General features: G+C 40.6%; 1 protein-coding gene across 7 annotated transcripts in view; it reads right to left on the bottom strand.

The window, feature by feature from the left end:
* The window catches only part of PHF21A (PHD finger protein 21A), a 304,777-nt gene that overhangs the window by 231,541 nt on the left and 56,734 nt on the right, over positions 1-16,502 (bottom strand). For 6 of the 7 annotated variants that reach the window (XM_030559955.1, XM_030559954.1, XM_030559957.1 and 3 more), the window contains exon 2: positions 2,100-2,143. The gene's annotated coding sequence lies outside the window, so the exon portion shown is untranslated. Of the gene's footprint in view, positions 1-2,099; positions 2,144-2,711; positions 2,731-16,502 lie in introns of those variants that run through there. The other variant, XM_030559949.1, reaches the window with a different exon arrangement.

Below are 16,502 nucleotides of genomic sequence, written 5' to 3'. Positions count from 1 at the left end.
GGGGTTTGAAGGTCATACCAAGTGGAATGGCAAGCATAACTCCTCAATTGTCTATTGGAGCTTAACAGCATCCACGGAGATACCAGTGCAGCCATCTCCTCGGATCCATCCAAGTGATAGAACTACTCAATCAGTGCAGTGGCGCTGTCAGTAGCAGGGCACTCCAGCCAAATGATTGCAGGTGAGACAGTTCCTAGAACAGTGATGTTGACTCCTCCAACAGAGTCAGATCATCCCCATCAGGAGACTGGGCCAGAAAGAAATGGAGACTATGAATAAGAGAGGAATACATCCTCTGTTGTTGGAAAAGTCTCAGGACACCTTGGTGTCCAAGGGATTCCCAAAGTTAAATCTGACAGATCTAGTACATCTGCAGCAACTAAACAGTCTTTAGTTAGATGAGGTGGTACCGACTATCGATCTGGACTAGCACTCATAGATGGAACCAGTCTATCCTTAGGCTTCGGTACCTAGATGACCAATGGAATTGGAAGGTATTTCTTTTTTATGTATCTTGCCCTTTGATCTGGGGGTCTCCATCAGAGCCAATTCCTTAGGTTCCATATGTAACATTTCACCCAATTTGGACAGGCTCAGGGAGGAAGTATGTTTCTTATGGCCATTCCTCAATGGGGATCTATCCTTGTGTCCATGAGAGAGCACCCTACTCTCATGTGGAGTCCTTGAAGAAGAATCCTTGGGCTTATATGTTTAAGACCCTGCTCCAAGGAATGTGCTTGGAAAGGCACCGCTGGTCAGTTAAGGCTGACCTATGTGGGGGGGTGGTCTCCTTGGCCCAGATCAGAGGGGGGCCTCAGGGCCTTCATCAGGTGCCTCTGTAGATGAAGCTCCCAGGTTGCTTGAGTTCTGGGTGGGAAGGTGTGACAGATACTGCACTTTGCAGAAATATGCACCTCAGCCAGACTGTACAGGCAGTGCTGATGTTTTTTTTACTGATGGAGAAGGGTCGAAGGCAGGAAACTCAATTCTTGAACGGACTCTGGGCATAATCCCAGAGTCGCAGAGAGGTTCCCCAACTGGAGAAAAAAACAACAACACTAACTATCACCTAGGGAAATCTAAGAATATAACTATCTACAAACGTTTTATTTATAGGTTATAGAACCAAGTAAAGGAAGGCATAATTCCAACTGAGGCCATTGCTGCAATAAGAAGAAACTGGAAAGGTGTCAACCTGCACTGCTTCTTATACCTTCGGTCAGAAGCATGAGGGTACCTACTACGCATGTGAGGGCCAACAGACACTACTTTGAAAAATTTCTGGACTCTAGCATACGGTGCACATGCGTACCCATATGTGGAATACACATAGGGACTATCATTCGAAGAACCTAGTCTCTCCCTGAGACAGCACACCACAGGAAGTTCCTCCTCAAATGATCTGACTGACAGTGGTCTTAATGATCTCTGATTGGGCCCCTGAACCTATATAAAGCCACGGCATGTACCAGGAAGTGTCCAGGAAAGTATGTGGATCCTTACCTAGCTGCCATGATTGCCTGCTTCTCTGTTCCTGAATTCCTGGGACTAACCTTGGCTCTACTTGGATTCTGACTCCTGAACAACTCCCTGGAACCCCAAAACAGATCCCGATACCTGGAACTAAGCCTCAGCCCAATTCCTGACTGTCTGGTTCTGACCCTGGGCTTGATTTTTGACCCTCTTACTGGTTCTGACCCCTGGATTCAGTTCTAAGATCCCAAACTCCTGCCACCAGTCCCACATTCCTTCACCCAGGATCCTGACAATCATTTTAAGCACTCATGTCTTTACATTTTAACAAGTTACCTAAATCAGGAGCCTACCGGACCTGTAAAACGACTGGAATTCTAGGCCCCAATCCTTCAAACTGCACAGTGATCCTTGCACACACGAGTATTTCACTTGCAGGATTGGGACCTTAGTTAGCAACATCTAAGTTTTAGTCAGTTTTTTAACATTGTTCCTGTATGAAAAACTGGACAGGATTTTGGTTTCAGTCAAACATCAACACTTCTTACTTCATCTATGGAGGTTAGCTCTTAATAAAAGTATATTGTACATTCTGAATTATTACTTGTCTAGCAAAAGGTACTTACCAGTTCTGGAAAACAGATTTTCCCCTTCAGCTCTCTAGCCCCCCCTACAACAAAACAAAAACAAGAGGATCATCAGATAACATTTAATTTGAGTTTGGAACAAAAAGAATTGGGTGGGGGGAGTAAATCTGCAAATTGTTTCTTTTTTAAAAAAGATGTAGACAAATATGAAATTGACCTGAGAAGGGAGGAAAAAAAAAAAGAGTTTGATATAGTTTGATATAGCAAGGGAAGAACTGAGAGTGCTTATAATTCTATTATTTCTCAGTTACTATAAACCAGATTGAAGTGCAAGCAGTGACATGAGGGTCTTCTTTTGCCAATACTGGAATGGAAATTTTAATCAAAGAAGCACTTTATCTAAAGGAAAAAAAATCAACTGACCATCACTTTTTCTTGCATGTCTATGTAACAAAATAAATTATAGCAAAGCTTGGGCCAAACTGTGTTTAGGCCTTACCCCATTCACACCTTGCTTATAATAACTCCACTCCAAGATAATTTACTATGATTGTTACAAGTGCATTCTCATTTGTATTTAGGCTCAGCCAACTTTGTCACAGACTAAAAATCCAAACACTTTACTAGAAAAATCTGGGTGTTAATACAAACCTTATCTTAAGCACTGATCCTAAAATGTGATCAATGATATCCCACTGCAAAGCTCAGGCTCTGGGTCTCCATCCTACAACTAGATGCATTGGTGCAGACTTTTGATCATGTGCACTCACATCAAAGTCAATGGGATTCAATGCAAATGCAGAAGACAGACTGCACTTGCTAATCTATTTACAGACCTGGGGAAGAATCTGTACAGGAAGGTCAATGCCCAGTGTTAAGTAGTGAATATGCATATCCACTTAGTGTCAGAATTTTTAGATTGTGTGTTTAGAACTAATTTTTTCCTTAGTATTGCACTTCAGCCGATTTTTTTTTTTTAAAGTTCTGAGGAAATTTATAACAATTTCTAAATGTTGATGAGGTGGAGTTTTTTTGAGCAGCTGATTTCTGCATAAGGGTACACAAAGCAACCTATACATCAGTATTTTGGATGTAAGCAGTGCAAGGTCTGAAATATCCAGATGATCGACAGCTATTTAGAGATCAGCCTTAATTCACAAATTATAGTGGTTTCTCAACCATTCAAACCCCACACTTGATTGCATTTTTCACCCTTCATAGGCTCTAAAGCCCACACAATGAGGTCATTTAATCACCACAAACACAATATGCCTCCTGTCAGCAACAACATACTAAGGTTGTGTCTATATCTGAGTGCTATAAAAGGCTATGGCTCTGGAAAGCTAAGCAAAGAAGCTTTCACAATACATCTACAACTACGACCTTAGAGTGATCAAGTCTCAATTTTCATTAAGGAAAAAAAAATCAACATTCATTTGTAGCAAGTTCAAGAAAACAATTTTATTTTTCTCTATTTTAAAGAAGCAATCACCCATTTTTAAAGACAGAGCATGACCAACGCTGTGATTGTCCTCCATTCTGGTACCTCAATTCCATCAAATCAAAACCCCGCCCCCTTCCAGTCTAGTAATATGGAAAGGGCAGAATAGTTTCAACCCAGACACTTTTCTGTAAGGTTGTAATCCTGAGAACCCATGGACTCAAAGGACTCTGAATCACAAACTCCAGAGTTCTAATTCAGGCTCTGTGACTTGCTGTGTGCCTTGGACAAGTCACTTAAATAGGACCTAAAGAGGTGGAAAACAGGGTTTATACTCTCTTTGCTTCTTCATGTAATATATTACGTTTAAAAAATGTTAAAAGAACATTAACATTTGAAAAATCAAGCACTCAAGAGTTATGAAATGCCAGAATTAAGATTGCCTCTGCAACCTTAATTCTGCCCTTGTGTGCATATATACATTATGATGCAGTATTTAATTACATGATCACATACTATTTTTCTCACAGGAACTTTGCCTCATTCAGTGCAGAGGATGGTTGGCACTTAGGGAATGAGATATCTGTTCAATATTTCTTGTTACCCTCATCATTTGTGCAGCCCCAGGTGTTATTTACTGAATACCAACTAAGCCCTGCAGTGAGTAAAGAATTACTAGTTTTCTCACAGATAGTATGGAGATGAGCACCATAGAAAATCCTGATTTTAAAAAACATCATGATTTTTTTCTCTGCAACAATCCTGTGAAGTAGGAGATTTACCACAAACTGGGAACTGAGGCATATAGACATTAAAGCCAAAGTTTGCAAGAGTCTCCAATAACATTGAGTGCCCAAGTAAATGGGCTCTCAATTTAAGACATGCACAATTTAATTTTTCAGAGTATGTAGTGTTTTTATAGTCTTTTATATACAGATATTACCACAATAATCCTCATAATACTCCTGTGTGGTAGATAGATATAACTGCCCTACTTTACAAATGGGAAAACAAACAAAACTAAAAGGCAATGTAACTTGCTCAAGACCACAGACTGAGTTAGTAGCAGAGCCAGGATTAGAATTTAGGACATACTGACTCCTAATTCTAATACATATGACCATGTAATTAAAGACTATTATAATGTATATGCACAAGACGACAGAATTAAGATTTTCATAGGCAAACTTAATTCTGGCATTTCCTAATTTCTGGGTACTGGACTTTGCAGTCTTAACATGAACATTCTTTTTTACATAGTTGTTTAGCTCAAGTGATTTCCTAGAGATATGTAATTCTGTGACATGCAGCTGTAATGGTGATTTTAGACAGCTCATCTTTTGCCCTATCTAATCAGAATTTTTGAGTCCAAAGCACCTCTATGACTCCAGGCCTATTCTGCCTCACCCAAATGTAAATCCTTGCTGCAAACCATGGAGGCATTAGAGTGCTTTACAAAATAATAAAAAAATAATAATAATATATTCAAATATCAGGCAACCTAAATATAAGTGTCACTACTGTTCCTCCTATAACAAAGGCATGAAAAGTTGAGAGTTTTGCTTTGTTTGTTTATAAAGTGAGTGGGAAAAGAAGTCTAGATTTCCCTTGAAGGACCCAGAGATATGAACTGCAAGCTCTCATCTCTAAACAAGCAATGTCAAGTCTCACAATAGTTGATGTTTTCTGAAAGCCTCAGCTTCTGGAGCCATGTGTTTGTCAGAATCGCCACTTTCATTTAAAACAAAAAAGCTTCATGTTTGCAGAGAAACGTGAGGGTGCACTTAAAAACAAGACCCAATAAGATCAAAACCAAAAGGCAAATTAAACTTCCAATTTTTTTTTTTTAATTTTATAATGTTTAGGCCAGTATCATGGTTTTTGGGGCCTGATTCTTGACTGTTGAGCACATGAAGTTGGCACTACTGCGAAACAGAAATCTTTAAGTTAAAGAATTTCTTCCAATTGTCTGAGTTGAACAATTGTCAATAAAAACAAAGTTTTTAATAGTCCTAATTAGGGCTGTTGATTAATTACAGTTAACTCACATGATAATTTTAAAAAACTAATTACAATAAAAAAAATTAATCGCAATTGCTGCATTAATCGCATTATTAAATATAATATCAATTGAAATTAAATGTTTTTGATGTTTTTCTACATTTTCAAGTATATTGATTTCAATTAGAACACGGAATAGAAAGTGTACACTGCTCACTTTCTATTATTCTTTTTTATTACAAATATTTGCACTGTAAAAATGATAAAAGAAATTGTATTTTTCAATTCACCTCATACAAGTACTGTAGTGCAACCTCTATCATGAAAATGCAACTTACAAATGTAGTTGGTTTTTTTTGGTTACATAACTCCATTCAAAACCAAAAATGTACAACTTTAGAATCTACAAGTCCACTCAGTCCTCCTCCTTGTTCAGCCAACCGCTAAGACAAAAAACATTGTTTACATTTACAGGAGATAATGCTGCCCACTTCTCATTTTCAATGTCACCAGAAAGCGAGAACAGGCATTCACATGGGACTTCTGTAGCCGGCACTGCAAGGTATTTACATGCCAGATATGCTAAACATTCATATGTCCCTTCATGCTTTGGCCACCATTCCAGAGGACATCCTTCCATGCTGACAACACTAGTTAAAAAAAATAATGCTTTAATTAAATTTGTGATTGAACTCCTTGAGGGAAAATTGTACGTCTACAGCTCTGTTTTACCCATTTCATGTTACAGCAGTCTCAAAATGATGACCCCAACACATGTTGTTCATTTTAAATACACTTACAGTGCAGATTTCACAAAATGCAAAGAACAAACCAATGTGATTTTTTTTTTTTTATAATGGAGATATACTTATCTCCTAGAACTGGAAGGGACCCTGAAGGGTTCATTGAGTCCAGCCCCCTGCCTTCACTAGCAGGACCAAGTACGGATTTTGCCCCAGATCCCTAAGTGGCCCCCTCAGGGATTGAATTCACAACCCTAGGTTTAGTAGGCCAATGCTCAAACCACTGAGCTATCCCTTCCCCCACAAGATACTCAACCCAAGATTTAAGAATCTGAAATGGACAAGGTGCAGAGCATGCTTTCAGAAGTCTTAAAAGAGCAACACTCAGCTACAGAAACTACAGAACCTCAACAACCAAAAAAAAAATCAATATTCTACCGGTAGCATCTGACTCAGATGATGAAAATGAACATGTATTGGTCCACACTGCTTTAGACTGTTATCAAACAGAACTTCTCATCAGCATGGACGCATGTCCTCTGGAACGGTGGTTGAAGCATGAAGGGACATTGAATATTTAGCACATCTGGCATGTAAATATCATGCAGCATTGGCTACAACAGTGCCATGAGAACGCCTGTTCTCACTTTCAGGTGACACTGTGAACAAAAAGCAGGCAGAACTATCTCCCATAAATGTAAACAAACTTGTTCGTCTGAGCGACTGGCTGAACAAGAAATTGGATCGAGTGGACTTATAGGCTCTAAAGTTTTAATTTTTTTTAATATAATTCTACATTTGTAAGTTCAACTTTCATGATAAATTGCACTACACTTCTTGCATTAAGTACATTGAAAAATACTATCTTATTTTTACAATGTAAATATTTATAATAAAAATAAATATAAAGTGAGCACTGTACATTTTGTATTCTGTATTGAAATTGAAATCGATATATTTGAAAATGCAGACAACACCCAAAAATATTTAAATTAATGGTATTCTATTATTAACAATGCAATTAATCATGATTCATTTTTTAATTGCGTGATTGTGATTTTTTTTAAAAAATCGCTTGACAGCCCTAGTCCTAATAAAAATCATTTCCTGCATTCTGATCAGGTTTTACTTGATCAGTGTCTGCAAAATCATAATCCTACAATTTGTTAGGCTATTCCAGGAATCATAGATTAGAGTTGGAAGGGACCTCAGCAGGTCATCTACTCCAACCCCCTGCTCAAAGCAGGACCAATCCCCAACTAAATCATCCCAGGCAAGGCTTCGTCAAGCCTGACCTTAAAAACCTCTAAGGAAGGAGATTCTATCACTTCCCTAGGTAACCCATTCCAGTGCGTCACCACCCTCCAAGTGAAAACGTTTTTCCTAATATCCAATTTAAACCTCCCCCACTGCAACTTGAGACCATTACTCCTTGTTCTGTCATCTGCTACCACTGAAAACAGTCTAGATCCATCCTCTTTGGAACCCCCTTTCAGGTAGCTGAAAGCAGCTGTCAAATCCCCCCTCATTCTTCTCTTCTGCAGACTAAACAATCCTAGTTCCCTCAGCCTCCCCTCATAAGTCATGTGCTCCAGCACCCAATCATTTTTGTTGCCCTCTGCAGGACTCTTTCCAATTTTTCCCACATCCGTCTTATAGTGTGGGGCCCAAAACTGGACACAGTACTCCAGATGAGGCCTCACCAATATCAAATAGAGGGTAATGATCACATCCCTTGATCTGCTGGCAATGCACCTACTTATACAGCCCAAAATGCCATTAGCCTTCTTGGCAACAAGGGTACACAGTTGACTCATATCCAGCTTCTCACCTACTGTAACCCCCAGGTCCTTTTCTATAGAACTGCTGCCAAGACATTCGGTTCCTAGTCAGTAGCAGTGCATGGGATTCTTCCGTCTTAAGTGCAAGTCTCTTAACTTATCCTTGTTGAACCTCATCAGATTTCTTTTGGCCCAATCCTCTAATTTGTCTAGGTCCCTCTGTATCCTATCCCTACCCTCCAGCATATCTACCACTCCTCACAGTTTAGTGTCATCTGCAAACCTGCTGAGGGTGCAGTCCACACCATCCTCCAGATCATTAATGAAGATACTGAACAAAACCGGCCTCATGACCGACCCGTGGGGCACTCCGCTTGATACCAGCTGCCAACTAGACATGGAGCCATTGATCATTACCCGTTGAGCCGGATCTAGCCAGCTTCCTATCCACCTTATAGTCCATTCATCCAGCCCATACTATTTTAACTTGCCAGCAACAATACTGTGGGAGACCGTATCAAAAGCCTTGCTAAAGTCAAGGAATAACACATTCACTGCTTTCCCCTCATCCACAGACCCAGTTATCTCCTCACTAAAGGCAATTAGGTTAGTCAGGCATAACTTGCCCTTGGTGAATCCATGCTTACTGTTCCAGACTACTTTCCTCTCCTTGAGTGCTTCAGAACTGATTCCTTGAGGAACTGCTCCATGATTTTTCCAGGCACTGAAGTGAGGCTGACTGGCCTGTAGTTCCCCAGATGCTCCTTCTTTCCTTTTTTAAAGATAGGGCACTACATTAACCTTTTTCCAGTCATCCGGGACCTCCCCTGATTGCCATGAGTTTTCAAAGATAATGGCCAATGGCCCTGCAATCACATCTGCCAACTCCTTTAGCACCATCGGATGCAGTGCATCCGGCCCCATGGACTTGTGCTCATCCAACTTTTCTAAACAGTCCTGAACCACTTCTTTCTCTACAGAGGGCTGGTCACTTCCTCCTCATGCTGTGCTGCCCAGTGCAGCGATCTGGGAGCTGACCTTGTTCATGAAGGAAAAGCAGGGAACAAAAAATATTTCTAATTTTATTTTATTTATATTTCTAAAATTTATTTTCCTGAACAAAAGAAAGCCAAAAAAGAGTATGAGTGGTTTCCTTATACATAGAAACACAGACAGTATATATAACCCACCTTTGCAGGTCAACTTTAACTTCTCTGTCCAGTTGCTAAAATGAGAATACTTGCTTACCTCTCACAGGCCTGTTGTAAAAATTAAGACCTCAATCGTAAAACATTTCTACCTGTGATTAATTATAAGCATGAGTAGCTCCCACAGACTTCAACAGGACAACACACGTGCTTAAAGTTAAACACAGACAAGTGTCTGCAGGACTGGGACCCAAATATTAAATATTTGTATAGCACTTTTTAGATAGCACTTTTAATCTTCATGCCAAGTGTACTGTATAACAAAGTTTTCTATTATGGAGATCAGATATTTATTGTAAGCTTTAAATTACAAAATGTAAATTTACTTTATTGTAACCAAAAAACAACACACACAAAAAAAACACTATGATTAGAAAGAAGGATGGGATATGAAAGAAAAGTCATGTTTAGGCCAGTGTTTCCTATTACATATTTTTTTCAGTCCCCAGAAACAGGATGTTTCTAAACAGGATTTGAAACTAGTATTGACAGAGCCTTAGACTATATATGATGACTTAGTGCTCTATCTACACTACAGACAGACAGATCCATGTTAAACATAAGCAAGTCCTAACTTGTGTTTCACACAGAGCTAATATACTTCACTGAATGCAGCAACATTTTTCCCAGCACAGCAGCGCTTTAACAGTGTTGGCCTATCCACACACATCACTACACAACTGTGTTTAAGTCAACGCATTTTGGAAGGGCAGATATCCCATACTGCCTCAGCTGTTCCTGCCAAAGTTAGAGAATCGGGACCATTTCTTCACATGAGCATAAGAATATAAGAACAGCCATGCTGGGTTAGACCAAAGGTCCATCTAGCCTAGTGTCCTATCTTCCAACAGTGGCTAATGCCAGGTGCCCCAGAGGGAATGAACAGAACAGGTAATCATCAAGTGATCCATCCCATTTGCCATTCCCAGCTTCTGGCAAACAGAGGCTAGGGACACCATCCCTGCCCATCCTGGCTAATAGCCATTGATGGACCTCTCCTTAATGAACTTATCTAGTTCTTTTTTGAAGCCTGTTAGTCTTCACAACATCCTCTGGCAAGGCATTTCACAGTTTGACTGTACGTTGTGTGAAAAAAATACTTCCTTTTGTTTCTTTTAAACCCGCTGCTTATTAACTTACATTAGGTGGCCCCTAGTTCTTGTGTTATGAGAAGGAGTAAATAACAGTTCTTTATTTACTTTCTCCACACATCATGATTTTATAAACTTCTATCATATCCTCCCCTTAGTCAACTCATTTCCAAACTGAAAAGTCCCAGTCTTACTAATCTCTCCTCATACGGCAGTCGTTCCATACCCCTAATTATTTTTGTTGCCCTTTTCTGAACCTTTTCCAAATCCAATATATATTTTTTGGGATGAGGGCAACCACATCTCCATGCAGTATTCAAGATGTGAGTGTACCATGGATATATAGAGAGGCAATATGATATTTCCTATCTTAATGATTCCCAACATGGTTAGCTTTCTTGACAGGGGCTGCACACTGAGCGGATGTTTTCAAAGAACTATCCACAATGATTCCAAGATCTTTCTTGTGTGGTCACAGCTAATTAGAACCCACAATTTTATATGTATAGTGGGGATTATGTTTTCCAGTGTGCATTACTTTGCATTTATCAACATTGAATTTCATCTGCCATTTTGTTGCCCAGTCACCTGGTTTTGAAAGATCCTTTTACAGCTCTTCTCAGTCTGTTTGGGACTTAACTATCTTGAGTAATTTTGTATCATATGCATATTTTTTCACCTCATTGCTTAACCTGTTTTCCAGATCATTTATGATTATGTTAAACAGGACTGGGTCAGTACAGACCCCTGGGGGACAACACTATTTACCTTTCTCCATTCTGAAAACTGACCATTTATTTCTACCATGAGAGAACCTTCCTTCTTTCCCATGACTGCTTACTTTGCTTAAGAGCCTTTGGTGAGGGACCTTGTCACAGGCTTTCTGAAGATCTAAATGCGCTACATCCACTGGATCCCCCATCGTGCATGCAGACTTGACAGGTGGGACTGGCTAACCCAGTTACACAAATACTGTAAGGCCATTTCATCTACGCAGCAGAATAATGGTTAGAACCAATTACAGTCCTTTTCATGACAAAGCTGAAACATGGTATAACTACATACCTGAAACATATTCTCACCAGTAACTGAACACCGCACCATAGTAACTCTAGCTCAGGAACCAATCCATGCAACAAACCTCGATGCCAACTCTGCCCACATATCTACACCAGCGACATCATCACAGGACCTAACCAGATCAGCCATACCATCACCAGTTCATTCACCTGCACGTCCACCAATGTAATATATGCGATCATATGCCAGCAATGCCCCTCTGCTATGTACATCGGCCAAACTGGACAGTCGCTACGGAAAAGGATAAACGGACACAAATCAGATATTAGGAATGGCAATATACAAAAACCTGTAGGAGAACACTTCAACCTCCCTGGCCACACTATAGCAGACCTTAAGGTGGCTATCCTGCAGCAAAAAAACTTCAGGACCAGACTTCAAAGAGAAACTGCTGAGCTTCGGTTCATCTGCAAATTTGACACCATCAGCTCAGGATTAAACAAAGACTGTGAATGGCTTGCCAAGTACAAAACCAGTTTCTCCTCCCTTGGTTTTCACACCTCAACTGCTAGAACAGGGCCTCATCCTCCCTGACTGAACTACCTCATTGTCTCTAGCTTGCCTGACCCTGGAAATTTCCACTACATGCATCTGACCAAGTGGGTATTCACTCACGAAAGCTCATGCTCCAAAACGTCTGTTAGTCTATAAGGTGCCACAGGATTCTTTGCTGCTTTTACAGAGCTAGGAAATACCTGTGAACCATGTTGTATGTGGACTCAGTTGTAAACAGAGTAAAAATTAGACTGGCCCTGTAACATGGGTCTCAGAAAAAATGTCTTGTCTATACTAATCAGGAAAATTGTGATAAAAGTATGCCACCAGCAATCCTATTAGTTCTTCCTCTGTGACATTTCTAAGATCTGTCCATACTCCCAACATAACCATCTCTCGTTCATCCTCTCATTATTTCCTGCTTTGATAACTGCAACATATTCCTCTTTGGTCACCCACACCCACACAACTCTGTCAGTCCATATAAAATGCCACTGCTAAACTCATCTTCCTTGACCAGTTTGATGACATTACTGAATCCTTCTATTGACTTCTCATATGATATATTACACCAAATTTAGGCTTCTTGTCACCATGTTAAAAACTCTACCTCTCCCGTATATCATCCCTTCTCAAGCTTTGCGTTCCTCTCCCCATGCTCCCAAACTTCTCTGCCCATTAGCGAGATTTTCATTCATTCAATCACCTCTATACCTTCTTTTATCCAGCCCCCATGCATGTTATACCCTCTTCAAGCTCATCTGCAAGACCCCTACCTTGTTCGTATTTAAGAACATCTTAAAAAACATACTTCTACTGCACTTATAGTGAATCTTTTTGTTTCCAGAGAAAGCTAGTAATGACCTATACATTTATGCAGAGGAAGCCACTACATGTAAGAGTGGAAAATGTTAGGTGGGGATTCCCCTGACCTCTCTGTCTTCCATTATCAGCTACTCAGAGCAGCAGCCATCCTTCTTAAATGGAAAGCGTGTATCACAAATAATGATAATTGCATGCTATGAAAATGATTAAGTATGGATTTTTAACATGGTTTGCCAGTCAAAAATAAAAACTTACTTGCCCCAGGTATGTAAGATTTCTGCAAGGTTAACAAAAAAAATTAGATTGTAATTTGTAAATCATTCACTATCCCCTTATTACAGAGATCATGTTTCAATAACTCAGAGAGAAGCACTAGTAGTAAAAAAAAAAAAAAGCAGCAACAACAAAGATCAAACCAGTTAACCGCATGACAGTGTGAGGCAGTCGTCTCCAACCTTTTTAAGGACAAGATCACTTTTTGAATTTAAGTGAAACCCAGGATATAAAACTCAAAGAAAGTGTAGAAATAACAGTAATCACACAAAACCACCCCGCCTCCTGCCCCACCCCTTTCCCAGGGCCAGAGGCAGCTCTAGGTATTTTTCCGCCCCAAGCATGGCAGGCAGGCTGCCTTCGGCAGCTTGCCTGTGGGAGGTCCCTGGTCCCGCTGATTTGGTGGCACGCCTGCGGGAGGTCCGCCGAAGCCGCGGGACCAGCGAACCCTCCGCAGGCATGCTGCCGAATGCAACCTGCCTGCCGCCCTCGTGGCAACCGGCAGAGCGCCCCCCGTGGCTTGCCGCCTCAGGTACGCACTTGGTGTGCTAGTGCTTGGAGCCGCCCCTGCCTGGGGCCACACTATGCCCATTCTATGAGGCCCTGCCTCATTCACTCCATCCCTCCTTCCCCCGTCACTTGCTCTCCCCCACCCTCAATCATTTTCACTGGGCTGGGACAAGGGGTTGGAGTGCAGGCTCTGGGCTGGGGCCGAGAGGTTACAGTGTAGGAGGGGCTCCAGGTTGAGCCACTGGACTGTTGATCAACTGTGGAGCTTCTGACGATCTCAGTGACAGACTCAAAACGACTGTCAGAGGCTCCACGATCGACCAGTCAATCATGATCTACCTACTGGTGACCACTGGTGTAAGGGATCCGCTCTTATTTTTGAGTGGGAATTTGTGCAAATGACTCTTAACACTAGTGAGAGATCCAGCTATAAATCCTAGTGCAATGAAATAAGAGTTAGCCTCAATCAAATGTTTGTGTAGAATTCCTTTCTATTTTCCCCACTGAGGCTGGCAAGTGATTTCCATTAACATTACTTAGTGAGCTATGCCACATCAATGGGAAAACACTCAGACCAACAGAATTTCCAAAGCACACAGAATTCAGTCAATAGGCCCAATTCTATCCTTTCCTGTAAATACACAGCTTTGACTGCATCAAGAGCATCACACATGCGCTGGAGTGCTGACTTTGTCCCTAAGTTTCCAAAGGAGGCCACTGTTAAATACCAAAGTTTATTTACCCCAGAAATACTTCTGTTCATCCACACTAAACTTTAAAATTTTGAAGCGAATTTTAGAAACAATGGCAAGACATGCAAAAAAAATTCCTAGATCAGAAATCTTCAAAAAAGTAGTAATATTACACAAACTGGCCAAATGCTAGAACCCTAAAGCTGAATCACAGTGCAAAAGGAAAAAAAACAAAAACAAAAAACTTCCTATTGTACAGCTACAATTATTCTACAGTCTTGTTTTTAAAATACAGATAGAAAACGAGAAACTCCTACTGTATGACAGCCAAGAATATCAAAGAGTACTTCCAGATGAACGGTTTTCAATTTCAGGCATCTGTGGTAGACCAAAATTAAATAAATAAAAATGACCAAACCTTATGATCAGGGCCAGCTGGAGACCAAATGGTGCCCCACACAAGGCATTTCTTCAGTTCCCCACTCCCCAATTTGTTAAACCTTTTAATGCCTTTTTTTTTATTGCATTAGTAGCCCATTTCACGACTCTGATGTATGATTTGCATGCATGATTTATCTCTGTCATACAAGACAATAAATTTGCACACTAGGGTCTGTAAATTTGTATTTATTCATGCCATACATAAGCAAATAAAAAAAATTAGTTTCCTCTAAGTTTCTATAAACTTTTTCATTAAGAATAACTGAAATGTACTAACATCAAGAAATTGAACTGTGCATAAACATTGGGTGGACCAGTATTTAATAGTGTTACAGTAGGTGACAGCCTTATAATGTTAACCCTAGTCCTTTAGTTCAAAAGGTCGCTTTTCTTGCCTTTGTCCTCACAAACTGAAGCTGAGTCAGAGAGATCCAAAGACTGGCCAATGGCATTTTCAAGCAATCCAATAGCAAGCAACATCAGTCTCTCATCAGCCATCATTGATCGAAGAAATGTTTTAACGAGCCTAAGCTTTGAAAAGCTGGCTTCACCACTCCTGACTATGACTAGCAACATCAGCAGAATCCTCAAAGCTAGCCACACATTAGGAAAATTGTCCTTCAGCTCTGCATCATGAATGAATTGGAGAACTTGGATTGAAGAGTGCTTCTTCCCATGTTGCAAAATTTGAGGAATTTCATCCAATTCAACACAGAGGTCTTTATCACTGATGTCCAAACATTTCCCATGTGTCAACATCCAGTGAAGGTCCGTACAACTGTTCAAGAGTGTTTTCCTGTCTGCCTGCAGCTTACTATAGTCATACAAAAAGAGAGAGAGAAAGAAAAGAAACAAGTCTTTTTATGGTGCTTCATTTGTCCAAACCTTTCTTTAATGGACACTCAAGCAGTGTCAACAAGTAAGCAAAAGAACTCCCACTTGAATTTTTCTTCTGAGCTTGCCATCACCTCATCTCTGCCCTCATAACGAAACTGTCTCTTCTTCTGATGAATAGGAGTTTCTTTGAAGACAGGCTCAACTCCTAAGTTTTCTGCCATTTCTTTGGCAGCACTGATGGCATATTCAAAGCCGTTGTCTCTATAGGCCACAATGAAATCAAGGCAGCTTCTTTCTCATCAAAATAGTAGCAGTCACAATGTCCACTGACTCAGTTTGTAATGCCTTGCTTACAACATTTACTTGGAACAGGATATCGTGCCAAAACACAATTGAGTCCAGAAATTTGAAATCAGTGATCCGGTTGGCCAGGCTTCGCACCTCGTGTTGGATTCTGGCCTTGTCTTCGCTACCAGGGAGATCAATGCTGCTACAATCAATCAGCAGGTGTCGATTTAGTAGGTCTAGTGAAGACCCGCTAAATCAATGGCAGAGTGCTCTCTGGTCAACCCCAGTACTCCGGCTCCCCAAGAAGATTAAGTAAGTCGATGGGAGAGCATCTCCTGTCGATGCAGCGCAGTGAAGACACTGGGATAAGCTGACCTAAGCTAAATCAACTCCAGCTATGTTATATGAATTTTTAACTGATCAACGTTGTTGTTTTAATGTGGTCCTTGCATTTAATTTCTCATGCTTATTAATATTAGCATATAAATAAGCTATGTTATATGACACAGCTGAGTAGCATAACTTATGTCAACTTACCCAGCTAGCGAAGACATACCCTCAGTTTCCTCCACTCCTTCCTTCCATACCATAGCAGGAACTATATGTCCTCCACATTCTCCCTTCTGCCATGTGCCACGGGCCTGTGTCCCCACCTCCTCCCACCACACCATTGTCCTCTATTCTCCCAAACGCACACATCCCAGGACTCCATGTTCCCTTCATTCTTCCTACACGA

This window comes from Gopherus evgoodei, chromosome 4 (assembly GCF_007399415.2).
Source record: "Gopherus evgoodei ecotype Sinaloan lineage chromosome 4, rGopEvg1_v1.p, whole genome shotgun sequence".
NCBI classification, from domain to species: Eukaryota; Metazoa; Chordata; order Testudines; family Testudinidae; genus Gopherus; species Gopherus evgoodei.
The sequence above is the reverse complement of the archived record's forward strand: the minus strand, read 5'-3'. Positions and strand labels throughout refer to the sequence as shown.